Source organism: Bubalus bubalis, chromosome 14, assembly GCF_019923935.1.
Source record: "Bubalus bubalis isolate 160015118507 breed Murrah chromosome 14, NDDB_SH_1, whole genome shotgun sequence".
Taxonomy (NCBI): domain Eukaryota; kingdom Metazoa; phylum Chordata; class Mammalia; order Artiodactyla; family Bovidae; genus Bubalus; species Bubalus bubalis.
The window spans coordinates 60,572,491-60,586,463 of NC_059170.1; the positions used below are offsets into that span (position 1 = coordinate 60,572,491).

The 13,973-nt window shown below is 39.2% G+C and overlaps 1 pseudogene; it reads left to right on the forward strand.

The window, feature by feature from the left end:
- Positions 1–579: 579 nt before the first annotated feature.
- Positions 580–2,853, forward strand: LOC112578923 (annotated as a pseudogene).
- Positions 2,854–13,973: the final 11,120 nt, after the last annotated feature.

Sequence of the window (13,973 nt, forward strand, 5' to 3'; positions counted from 1 at the left end):
TCCCTGTCCATCACCAACTCCCAGAGTTTACTTAAACTCATGTCCATTGAGTTGGTGATGCCATCCAACCATCTCATCCTCTGTTGTCCACTTCTATTCCTGTCTTCAATCTCTCCCAGCATCAGGGTCTTTTCCAATGACTCAGTTCTTTTCATCAGGTGGCCAAAGTAATGGAGTTTCAGCTTCAACATCAGTCCTTCCAATGAATATTCAGGACTGATTTCCTTTAAGATGGACTGGTTGGATCTCCTTGCAGTCCAAGAGTCTCTCAAGAGTCTTCTCCAACACCACAGTTCAAAAGCATCAATTCTTTGGTGCTCAGTTTTCTTTATAGTCCAACTCTCACATCCATACATGACTACTGGAAAAACCATAGCCTTGACTAGATGGACCTTTGTTGGCAAAGTAATGTCTCTGCTTTTTAATATGCTGTCTAGGTTGGTCATAACTTTTTTTCCAAGGAGTAAGCGTCCTTTAATTTCATGGCTGCAGTCACCATCTGCAGTGATTTTGGAGCCCCCCAAAGTAAAGTCTGTCACTGTTTCCACTGTTTCCCCATCTATTTGCCATGAAGTAATAGGACCAGATGCCATGATCTTAGTTTTCTGAATTTGAGTTTTAAGCCAACTTTTTCCACTCTCCTCTTTAATGTTCCTTTTTTTTTCCCATATATCAGTGTGTCTCTTCATTCAGTCTACCAGAATTGCTCATTTATGTGATTTCAATCTCAGATACAACCAAGCATTGCACTTGATCTAATACCTGGCACTTCTTTTCTGCCTCAGTGCCTGTCTCTGACAACTTTACTTGTAAGCAGTGTTTTAGAATCTATTTTAAAATTAGATTAATAATTAAGAAGCAAGAAAATGAAATTGTTTAATATAATCTGGGGTCAAACCACTACCTTGTTCTTATTTTCTCCTTAGGCACACTGCTTTTGTTGGTAATGGAAAACTAATGGCTGTAAGGGCCAAATATGACCCCTAGGTTCTGGAGAGAATAGAAAGAAAAGTCTTCACTTAAAGATATGATTGTGCTTCACCTAGTTTTCATGCATCTTTAGAGCCTACCTTTCTTGAAGCTTAGCTTCTTATTCTAGGAAGCCTTCTCTTCTGTCTGGATTCCTTTAAGGAATTGTCATTCATATCACATTCTAGTAGCACATTCTGGTACATTCTGATTTTGTAATTGTTTCATGTTGAAGTACTGTTTCCCTCTTACCCTAAATAATGTAAGCTTCTTGAAGGTAGGACCATGCTTTAATAAAAAACAAATAAACAGGCAACTATTTCAGTAGTACCTTTGTTGTTGTTCAGTTGGTCAGCCACGTTGACCATGTTGATTCTTTGCAACAGAGGAGCCTGGCAGACCACAGTCCATGGGATTTCCCAGGCAAGCATACTGGAGTGGGTTGCCTTTTTCTTCTCTAGGGGAGCTTTCCCATCCGGGGATTGAACCTGAGGCTCCTGCTGCATCTCCTGCATTGCAGGCAGATTCTTTATCGCTGAGCCACTGGGGAAGCCCCATTAGTACCATAACTCTAGATTGTATGTCCCATAGGATTAGACTTTAAAATGATGTGTTAATGATCTAGTTTGTGAGAGGGAGTCTAGTCATTTAGATATAATTTTAATGTTCTGAGTTTTAGGTTAGTAAATAGAAAAGGACCATTCTTCATGAGACATCATCGTTTCTTCAGCATACTGTTCCCCCCCTCACCCATTGTCACTCACCCCCTGTCATAATACTTGCAGCTATTTTTATAGAGAAGTTAAAATGTGCTAAACACTCCACATGTTACTTAAAGCCAACAAAAACCCTACAAAATACATAGTACAATTGTTACTGTTAATACTCTTATAAATATTATTATCAAGGTCTCGGTGCACAGAATTGTATTAAAATGATGTTTAGCTTGTTCATGATCCATATTTGTTTATTCATTTATTTAATTATTGATTTTCAATAAAGTCATCAACACCTATGATCCCACCACCTGAAACAAAATCTAGGAGTATAACCTACATCTAATACTTGCTCATCAACCTTCTCCCCTGCTTTTCCCCATTGTGTTGTTCATTTGCTAAGTTGTATCTGACTCTTGTGATTCCATGAACTATGTCCTTCACTTAGGGCATAGAAAAGTAAGTACTGGTCCCCACATTTTATGGAGGAATCTGAGACTGCTGAAGGTTAAGAGGTTTGTTTTTTTCTTTTAGATCACCTAGCTAGTCAATGGACTATCTAGGTGTGTCTAATTCTGACACCTCCCCCTAAACTGCTCATGTGGACTCCCAATCGTTTGTCTGCAAGATAGCTAAGAAGTGGTGCTCAATGAAATAAAGTAGATACTGGCACTTAAATCTTGGAATAAAGAATAATGACTTAGGAGTTTACTGGTTTGGGCTTTCCAATCCAAACCAGTACCCTGGCACTATAGGATGATGGCTCCTGCTAAAAAAGGCAGTGAGAAGAAGGGCCAGCCTGCCATCAACAAGGTGATGACCAGAGAATACGCTATCAGCATTCACAGGGCATCCATGAAGTGGGTTTCAAGAAGCCTGTCCCTTGGGCACTCAAAGAAATACAGAAATATGCCATGAAGGAGATGGGAACCCCATATGTACGCATCTACACCAGGCTCAACAAAGACGTCTGGGTCAAAGATACAAGGGACGTCCCATACCAGATCTGTGTGCAGTTGTCCAGAAAATGTAATAAAAATGAAGGCTAACCAAACAAGCTCTACATGTTGGTTACTCACATGCCTGTCGCCACTTTCAAAAATCTACAGACAGTTAGTGTGGTTGAGACCTAATTGCTGATTGTCCAATAAAGTTATTGAACTGCCAAGAAAAAAGAGTGTACTAGTTTGAGGGACTTCCCTGGTAGTCCAGAGGTTAAGAATCTGCCTTGCAATGCAGGGGATATGGATTCAATCCCTGGTGAGCCTGTGTGCTCTGGAGCCTGTTCATCACAACTAGAGAGCCCTAGTGCCACAACTAAGACCCAATAGCCAAAAAAGTAAATATTAAAAAAAAGAGAGAATGTACAGGTTCATCTCCAGCATTGAGCTTGGTTTTGGGTAATTTGTCTTCTTAACCCAGTCCTCTGTAGGTTATTTCATCTCTCAGCTGTCCCATGACTGAGCATATTCTAGTTGGTTCAGGTTTCAAAAACCAAACCAAAAGAAGATATAATTAAGGGCAACACTATGTAAATTGCTTAAGCTTGAAAGAGAATTTTTTTTCCCCCTAAATGACCACCTTGTTGCAAATGGCAGTTTTTAAAATGGTTAATTTCAGCAAAAAGGCTTTATGAGAATCCCAGGGACGGGGCAGCCTCGTGGGCTGCCTTCTATAGGGTCGCACAGAGTCAGACATGACTGAAGCGACTTAGCAGCAGCAGCAGCAAGAAGAACTCTCTTGGTCTTCAACTGATGCGGGCTGATGTGAATGAAGTCTGATGTTCTCTAGGAGAGTATACATAGATTTATACTCGGTTGTTTTATTCTGCTAGTATATTGCACTACAGATGAGAACACACATGCATACACACACACATTCCTCCTGTAATTCTGTACAATATAGAAATGCAAAGTTAAAGACAGGCTAATTAGTGCGACTTTAAGAAACCTTACAGGACAATGTGTGCCCGGATACCCAGAATATCAATAGAACTGAAAGTACATCTGTTGCATATCACAGGGGTTTGTCTTCAGATAATTATTTCCTTTTTGGCTTTAATGGAAAAGAATGTCAAATATGATACTGGGACACTTGTAGAATGACGTTCTGTAACAACAGACTTAAACAGGATAGAAAGAGTGAATAACTCGGCATTAAGTGTGATGAATGAGGAAGCTGTTATTATAACAAAGGGAGGAAAAGGTCTCTGTTCATAATGCCAAGTGTGTGCAGCGCAAAGATCAGGATATTAGGTAAGATTTATGTAAACAATTTATTGAACTATATTTGCAGCTTTATAAGAGAAATAATGTTACCAAAATAAAGCATGTCAACAACTTATCTGAGGTGCTTTACCTAATTCCTAATTGTATCAGGTGGGGTTTTTTGTTTGTTTGTTTGCACTAAATTATGCAGTACTTAGAAAAAATGTAAACTGTTCAATATGTTCTACATGTGTTGTTGTTCACCACACCCAGACTAGGGATTAACCACATGATATATTTAGTATCAATTTGGCTGATACAATGTTTTCAAAACTTGCATTGATACATGATACTGTTTCCTTTTTATCAGTGATAGAAATCCATCTTTTCCCCTTGGATTCCAGTTAGCTAAATTGACTGCCTATGAGGTAAAAATGCCAAGTATTTTGTAACTTCTTCATAGTATTTTTTGCCCCCAAATAAAAGAATGCATGAAAATTTCCTCTGCTTTGTTCCAGTGTGAGTCTCAGTTTGTTTCCAATGGAAGGACTCTCTTTGAACAGAATATTTCTGATAGAGCACTGAGCAGATTATCAGTTGACTCAGCACCTCCTGTATCACCAAGCACAAGACTGGTAGAAACCAGATTTATTTCTGCCCTCAGACTGGAAACCAGCTTCCCTGGTGACTCAGCGGTTAAAGCATCTGCCTGGAAAGTGGGAGACGCGGGTTCGATCCCTGGGTCAGGAAGATCCCCTGGAGAAGGAAATGGGCACCCCACTCCAGTACTCTTGCCTGGAGAATCCCATGGAGGGAGGAGCCTGGTAGGCTACAGTCCATGGGGTTGCAAAGAGTCGGATACGACTCAGCGACTTCACTTTCACTTTTCAGACTTAAACAGAGCTCAGGGTCTATTCTGTGCCTTTTTACAAGCACCATTTCCCCTCTGAACTAGACAACACATTCTCCGCTCTTCCCAGACTGGTGCTTAATTAGTACCATTCTGGATGCTTACAAGAGAAGTTACTTCATTTCTTACAATGGAGATCTTAGGGACTAATTGTCTCTCTGAACCTGTGTTCAGAAAGACTTGGATTTGGATAGGAGAGGGGAGGTAAATAATAAATAAATACATACACAAGTAATGTTATAATTGTGAAAAGAATTATGAGAGACTGCGACAGGTAGACTCTTAGCCAACCTTGTGGTGAGGTAGGGTAGCTTTTCATTAAAGCAATTTCCCTAGTCAAACTGTTCTAATTTTTTATTTTAATGGCAATTTTCTAATTATACAAGTAGTATTTTTAAAGTTTTTTTAATTAAAAAACTGAAAAAGTTAGAAAATATAAAGAAGAAAAATAAATATCACCTTAATCCAATACAGAGAGGAAAAAAATCCTCCAGTGTGTTTTCTACATATCTATATGACATTGAATTTGTCTGCAGTCAGTTTTGTCACTGTCTTTTTTCATGGTTTCCTTTTTTGCTTTTATTTTTCAATAGCTTTCCTCTTCTGCTACCTCTCAGATCATTGTTAAGAATATTTAGGTCTTTCCCAAATTCTTCTGTGATTTCATTTTCTCTTGCTTTTAACTCTTAATTCAGGCAGTTTAATTTTTCTCTGAGTAGCCAGTTGTTCCAATCCCATTTGTTGATCATTTTTCTCACTAACTTGAAATGCTTTCTTTATAATATTCATGTATATATGTGCGTCTGTTCCTGAATACTTCTTTTTTCCGCTAGCAATTCTTCTGGCATCATCTGTTTTTACTAGAATAGCGTTAGACTACATTTTGAGAACCGATCACTCATGTGCAGCCCACGCTGCTCATAGTTAATGTGTTATGCTTCACATTCTTGAACAAGGAGTGTCTACATAAATTATTTGGAATTACTCTGCATGGGAGATCTTTTTCTCCCTGTTTATTTCCTTATGTAGTTGTCTATATCAGTGAGACTTACGTGTGTTTATTTGATATTTTGGGTTATAATCCAATACTAATTTATTTATTGTTCAAATTATTCCAGCCTTGACCCTTGGGAGATCTTTCAGTTGGCTCCTGTGTCTTTTTGACACACCCCTATCAATTTGGTTTCTGTAGTTTGTGTGTGTGTAGCACTTTGTTATTTTCTGGCTCTGTAAGATGCTCCAGGTTCATCTTGCATGTCCCCTAACTCAGCCTTAGAATGGGCCATTGGTCCAAGTATCTCTAACTCTTCAGTTGGAGAATAATACTGGGAACAGAGATTGATCTGGGAACCCACTGTCATTCTTTGACTTTTGATCTTTCTGTAGCCTTATGTTTAGAATATTCTGTAAATGTCATATACCTAATTTTTAAAAAATTTAGTTTTATGATCTTGGTCTTTCAATTACAGAGTCTAGACTATTTATTGGAGAAAGCAATGGCACCCCACTCCAGTGCTCTTGCCTGGAAGATCCTATGGACGGAGGAGCCTGGTAGGCTGCAGTCCATGGGGTCGCTAAGAGTCGGACACGACTGAGCGAGTTCACTTTCACTTTTCACTTTCATGCATTGGAGAAGGAAATGGCAACCCACTCCAGTGTTCTTGCCTGGAGAATCCCAGGGACAGAGGAGCCTAGTGGGCTGCCGTCTATGGGGTCGCACAGAGTCGGACACGACTGAAGCGTCTTAGCAGCAGCAGCAGCAGACTATTTATATTTCCTGTGTTTGTTCATTTTAGGGCTCATTTTGTAGTACTACTAATTTGTCTTATTTCTGTTTTTTGTTTGTTTTTAATGGTTTTATTCTTTTTTCCTCCTTTACTGTCTTCTTTTGTATTGATTAATTTTGCTCATGTTCCTTCTGTCTCATTCTATTTTTCTCTCTGCTTGTTTGAAAATTATATACTCTGTGTATACTTTTAGTGGTTACCTCAGGTATTTTACTTGCATTTAACTCAGCAAAATCTGATGTTAATCAACATCTTTACCTCATTCCCAAACAATACAAGCACCTTTCAGTTCAGTTCAGTCACTCAGTCGTGTCCGACTCTTTGCAACCCCATGAATCACAGCATGCCAGGCCTCCCTGTCCATCACCAACTCCTGGAATTCACTGAAACTCACATCCATCAAGTCGGTGTTGCCATCCAGCCATCTCATCCTCTGTCATCCCCTTCTCCTCCTGCCCACAATCCCTCCCAGCATCAGAGTCTTTTCCAATGAGTCAACTCTTCACATGAGGTGGCCAAAGTACTGGAGTTTCCGCTTTAGCATCATTTCTTCCAAAGAAATCCCAGGGCTGATTGTTCCACAGTTCTTGGATATTCTGCCCTGTTTTCTTTTTTAATTTGTTTTACATATTGTATTTCAGTTTGGGAAGTTTCTATTAACATTTCTTCAAGATCACTGATTATTTCCTCAGTTATGTCTAGTCTGTTGACAAGTCCATCATAAGCATTCTTCATTTCTGTCATAGTGTTTTTTATTTCTAAGCATTTCCTTTTGACTTGATCTTTGAGTCTCCGCCTCTCTGCTTACGTTAAACCATCTGTTCCTGCATCATGTCCACTTTTTGTTTATTACAGTTCTTAGCATATTAATCATAGTTTTAAATTCCCAGCCTTGTCATTCCAACATCTCTGCTACATCTGAGTTTCATTCTGATGCATGCTTTGTCTCTCTCTCTCTTTTTTTTTGAAAGCCAAACAGGATGTACTGGATAAAAGGAACTGAGGTAAATAGGCCTTTGGTGTGAGGTTTTATGTTCAATCAGGCCATGGGTTAGGCTGTGTTTACTATTTGTTAGGTGTCAAAGGAAAAAATTGCCCCCTGGTGTTCTTGTTTTTATCTCTGCTGCATTCCTTCAGTTTCCCTAGAGACTTCTTCTTAAATAAGATCTAAGACACACAGTTCTTTCCATTGTATCCCCCTGTTATTTTACAGGAGACCCATTGATGATGGGAGTAAGGTATTGCAGAAGAGGAAGCATGCTATAGTCCTATGATCAGGTCTCAGTCTTTTTAAAATTTTTTTGAGAAGAAATATTATCTTTATTTGTAAATTAAATGTTACATGTTATAACCCCAAATATAAAAATTTCAACATAAAATGATTGAGCTTTATAAAAGATTTGATAATTAACAATATCTAACTAAACTAAAATTAGAAAAATATACTTAGGAATAAATACAACAGAAAGTAATGGGATCTATGTGAAGAAAACTGTACTTTTTTTTTGAAAGATATAAAACTTTATGAAATAAAATAATATCTAAGTTAATGTAAAGACAGTTATAGTCTGGAGGTAACTCAAATTCATAAAGATATCACTTTTTCCTAAATTAATTATGAATGTAATAATATTCCAATCATACATTGAGTGATATATAATGTTTTTGTAACGAATAAATTCAAATTTGTATGAAAGAAAAAAAAATGACTGAAAATTACCATGAAAAAATTACAAAAAAAGAATTATCAAAAAAATTGAAAAAGAATAATGAGGAGTTCCTTTCTTTCTCTAATATTAAAGCATATTTAAGGGAATGTTAAAATCATATGTTTTGTAGGCTTCAGTCTTTTAATGAGCCTGTGACCCTGACCTGTGATCTTTACATGTGCTTCTCAGTTGTTTTGTGTGCTTTCTTTTGTGGAGATAGGAAGGCTAGAATTCAATGTCATTTGTTATTTCTCTTCACCCATATTAGTTAGACCCTAAAACCCCCATTAGTTAAGCTCTGGTGAAATACTTCCTGTTGAGGGCAGGCCTTGTTAGAAGAAGAACAGAATTATCTGGGCTTATTTCAAAATGGCTGCTTTTTGCCAGAAATAGGAGGAGATTTTTCTCCAGTCTTCCCTGAGAGAATCCGGTAAGACTTCTGGAGGTAGACTCACAAAAGAGTTGTGTGCCCCTAATACTGAATCTCTTGGAATTTTTAAAGATATTTATTTATTTGTATTATTTTTGGCTGTGTCGGCTTTTAGTTGCAGCACTCAGGACCATCAGTGTGACTCACAAGCTTCTCTCTGGTTGTGGCAAGTGGGCTTAGATGCCCCTTGGCATGTGGAACCTTAGTGCTCTGACCAGGGCTCAAACCCATGTCCCCTGCATTAGAAGACAGATTCTCAACTACTGGACCACCAGGGAAGTGCCCCCCACCCCACAACCTGCGAATTTTTAACTCTTGAACTTCTCCACACTGAGTCTCCAGTAATTCATCAATTACTGATAAGGTTTTCCTTTCCTGATTCTAGCTCTTCTGGGAGCTTCTGCTCCTGTAAGTTGTATTCTCTACATCTGTCTGTCTCTCCAATTTTGAGGAGCAGCAGTTTGTCCTATGACCTTATTTCTCTCATTAGAAGAGTTGTTGCTTTTCAGTTTGTTCAGCTTTTTTCTTGTGAAGACAGAAGTGATGATTTTCAAGCTCCGTGCACACTGGACTGCAAACTGGAAGTTCTTTGCATTCCTTTCTCTGTGTGTTTTTTGATTTTTCAGTGTGCCTTATTCATATTTTAAAGAGTTTGGGATGACCTACAAAACTTGATTGTGTGCATGTTATTTAAATGGAAATTAGATATCAAAGCTATGAAAAGAATGAAACAAGAATGCAATTTGTATTGGCTGTTGTAGTTACTGTGCCTGAATGTTACACTGGGCCAAGAATTTCCTGGTAGTGAAATCAAAAGAGAGAAATATTGTAAGTTACATAGTTATCTTTCCTTGCCAAGTGAGCATACCAATTTTTGAGTCAATACAACGTCTCCTGCTTCAAAATTCTAAGGTAAATCTACCACATGGAATAAACAAGTAGACACTGAGCAGTAGGCATATAACAGAAACAGAAAATGTTTCATCCATTGTTCACAGATGCATTTTCCCCCCCATATTTTGTTTTATATTGCCCTATTTTATGAAGGTCAATAATGGTCTTCCAGTGAAGATCAACATTAATGTTTGACTCCATGAAGGCAACTCTGAGAGTGTCTACTTTAATATGCTCTAAATGAGTATTAATATAAGATGACACCAGGCTGGAACCTTTACAGTCTTAAGGAATGAATGGATGGCCTGAGAATCTGTCTTCATTAAATATAACTTTACTCAGTGGGGCTTTAGAACTTGTTATGTTAGCTGGGGCCCAATAAAGACACCACTTTTTCCCAACTACGCTCTGAAATGACTGAAAAAATATATCAGTCAGCAGATGGAGGTCACATATATCACCTTCATTACTCATAAGGCTGATTTTGGAAAATGTGGCTTCTAAGTGTGGCCAAGGACACTCCCCACTAGTGCACCCTAGAAACAGACCCTTGTATCTACAGGATGTCCAGCAACACTGGACCAGTGAAGACCTTCACAAAGGAAAAGATTTTCTCTTTCCCCAAGTGAAAGTGGAGAAATTAGGCCTGTGCATACCCACTTCTACTTCCAAAGTCCCCAGTCAGATTAGCTCATGGGGGTGGAAAGAAGTCAAAATATTTAGTTACTGGGATTCTTTCCCAAGAAAGAAAGCATGAAGGCTAGGGAAGAAGCATTCACAAAAGTGGTATCTGGAAGGTGATTCAAGGCTTTTCTCTCTCAAAAGCTTTAAAGCAGTGGCTGTTGATTTAAGACATATTCATAGGGACTCCACTGGCAGTCCAGTGGTTAAGACTTTGCCTTCCAATGCAAAGGGTACAGGTTCGATCCCTGGTCAGGGAGCTAAGATCCCACCTGCCTTGAGGCCAAAACCAAAACATAAAGCAGAAGCAATATTGTAACAAATTCAGTTAAGACTTTAAACATAGTCCACATCAAAAAAGGAAAAAAAAAAACAACAAAAAAAAAACCCCAAAATAAAACCTATTCCTAATAGCAGTAACACTTGTGGATGTCACATCTGCATTTCTGTTATGAAAGTTGAGAGATTTAAGAAACTGATCACTCAGATGGATGCTCACCATGGCTTGAGCTGGCAGACAGGGTTACCTATGAGCAAAGTGAAAATCCTCCTCAGAAAGCACTGACAGGTGCTTGATTGGGACTTGCCACTTCTACCCCATGGCGCATGAACAAAGTGACTTTGGCCTGGAAGACAAGGTATCGCCTGGTTTTAGAGTTGTATCAAAAGGTCAGTCATGCCCAGGCAAATGCCAGATTCTAAGCAGCGTAAGCTCTTGGTATGAACACTGCCCTGCATTTGCTGAAAAATGTACCCACCCCCACCCAACTAGGTAAGTAACACAGACTTCCAGAATCAAGCCAATGGAGAATTTAGCATTCTGAAATAAAATTCACTTTAGGGATTGTTGGAGGTTTGTGGTAAAAAGGAAAAGATGAGAAATTGAGATAAAAGACGTTCAGCGGAAAAATAGATAGATGTATGTATAGGGTCTCCTTTCTGATTTCCTGCCAAAATATTAACCAAACTGTATCTTATTAAGCAACTCAGTAATTTGATGAGTTAGCCTAATTAACCACTAACAGTCAAGTTTTAGTGACAGAACAGTACCACAAACAAGCATTGGGAACTGTGCGCAGTAAGTGGTTGGAGCTGTTTCAGAGTTAAACCTCAGCTGGGTTGCCCAGAGCAGAATTTCCACCTTGTGCAGTTTCCTTCCAAGGGTTCCACTGGGAGCTTAATACGGAGCAGCTGAAAAGTGTGTGTAACTGTTAGCACTTCCATTTCTCTCAGCAAAGGGATTTAATTAAACTCAGTTATACACATAATTCACACATCTATGATTGTTCTTTCTAAGCCCCTTTCAATATTGCTTTGGCTGCTAATTGCAGCTTGCTTGGAGTGGAGGGGAAAGACTTATGCAGGATAAATATATTCAGTATTTTTGTCTTTGTTTAATAAAGATGGAGCTGATAAACACATCTAGTAATTAGGGGAGACTGTATGTATGCCCTGGAAGAAAGGAATTTGGATGATGATAATTTCATAAAGTTAGTGAGAGTCATTATTATTATATACCCAGGACAAATTGAATTCTTTTTCTTCCTGTTTGTTGGAGATGTCATGTTACAGTGTTTCAGAATCTGCATTTGATTTAAATTAGAATGAATGCTAAGTTCTTCACTGAGTAAATGCATTATAAAGGAAAGAAGAGAATTGGCCATTTCTGCTGAATTTCAGTTATCCATAGGCACTCCTCACTGACTCCAAACCTATAGGCAGGTAGGTACCTGCTTACCTAAAGCCAGATTTCAGACCATTCATCTACTTAAAAACTATTGACAGCTCTCTATCCACAGAATAACTCCTGTAAAAGCAAATTTAGTGAAAGAATTCAAGACCTTCTGTAATTTAGCCTGATTCTAACTCTCTAGAGACTAAACACTCATATTAGTACAATCATATTAATCTTTGGCTTTTATTCAGACCCTGCATTTCCCCTTGTCTGCTGTTGTTTGCTTAATAAACAAACTGCTATTGAAGAAGGAATTCATAGGGCCTGGATTCCATCTTAGGTCTGTTCATGCTGATCATGCTTGGCCACCTTTCCAGTGGACTCTGAACTCTGTGTTTAGTGCCTATGAAAACAACAACAGAAGGATAAGACCCCCTCCAGACAGGGGAACCTTGAAGATCATATCTAGGTTACTCATCGCCTAAGAGAAAACTATACACTAATCACCCTTTCCTCCAGACAGGCCATAAATTTCTCTGTGTCTATCAGAGTGTAACCTCGGGTTTCTTGATTATTGGCTGATTGTTTGACTGTTTGAGCACATGAGCACATAGCACGTGAATGATGGGGTTACTGGGATTGTATTTTCCTTGGTTTATGTAAGTCTCAAGGATTTGGAGTGGTGGGTTCAGACACGTACACATGGGGTATAAAAGATTTTCACAAATGCTGGTTGGGGTCCTTGGCTTAGAGGAGACTCTGCCTTGGGCCCGCCGGTGTAATAAACTGCACTCCACTATCTGCATTGTCCTTCTCAGTGAGTTTGTTTCCCGGAACGTGTGGCTACAACACTATGCTGTATAGCACAGTGGTTTTAAGCACAGCCTCTGTGTTTCAGACTTTGTTCTACTGCTTAGTAGTTGAGCAATCTTGGACAAGTTTTTTAATCTATCAGTGCCTCAGTGTATGCATCAATAAAATGGAGCTAATATCTCCTAGTGTGGCCATGAGAATTCAGTGGAATATTGCATGTAAACGCCTTAGAATAGTGCTTGGCTCATAGCAAGTGTGCCATAAGTATTAGCTCTGATGATCATGGTGATGATGATGGTCACAGTGATGGTGGTGATGAATAGAATGCCCTTCCTCAACATCTATGTATTTAAAATTTTGCTCATTCTGCTGCTGCTGCTAAGTCACTTCAGTCATGTCCGACTCTCTGCGACCCCATAGATGGCAGTCCACCAGGCTCCCCTGTCCCTGGGATTCTCCAGGCAAGAACACTGGAGTGGGTTGCCATTTCCTTCTCCAATGCATGAAACTGAAAAGTGAAAGTGAAGTCGCTCAGTCGTGTCCGACTCTTCGCGACCCCATGGACTGTAGCCCACCAGGCTCCTCCATCCATGGGATTTTCCAGGCAAGAGTACTGGAGTGGGGTGCCATTGCCTTCTCCATTGCTCATTCGAGGTCAATTCAAATTCTGTCTTCTCTAAGAAGCCATCCTTCACTTCCCCATATTTCTAGTTTGTATTTAAGTGGACATACATGTTGAAGAGTGATGGTAAATGAGAGAACCTAAGTAGTACTAACTAGCTTCATGAAGAAACTGAGTTTTGACTGACATTTTTGAATGCAGTGGTCATTAATGTAAGTTAATAGGGAGAGAAATGGTCAATCTGAGTGAAGAGGAGAATGAGGTGATGTAAGAAAGGAAAAAGCAGTGTTTATGCGGAAATGTCATGGGTTCTTATTTGGGTATACATGAAGTCATCAAGGGAAGATGTGATTCTGATGCTGGGGAAAGGAGAAGGCAATGTTTATCAGTCTTAACTATGGGTCTGCCAGGCAGGTCCCACTCATACACATTTGAATCAACAATTCCTCAAGTAAAAAGGCTTCATTTCTGGGACTTCCCTGGAGGTCCATTGCATTTTCACTGCAGGGGGCATGGGTTCAATCCCTGGTTGGGCAACTAAAATCCCGCATGACTTCGAG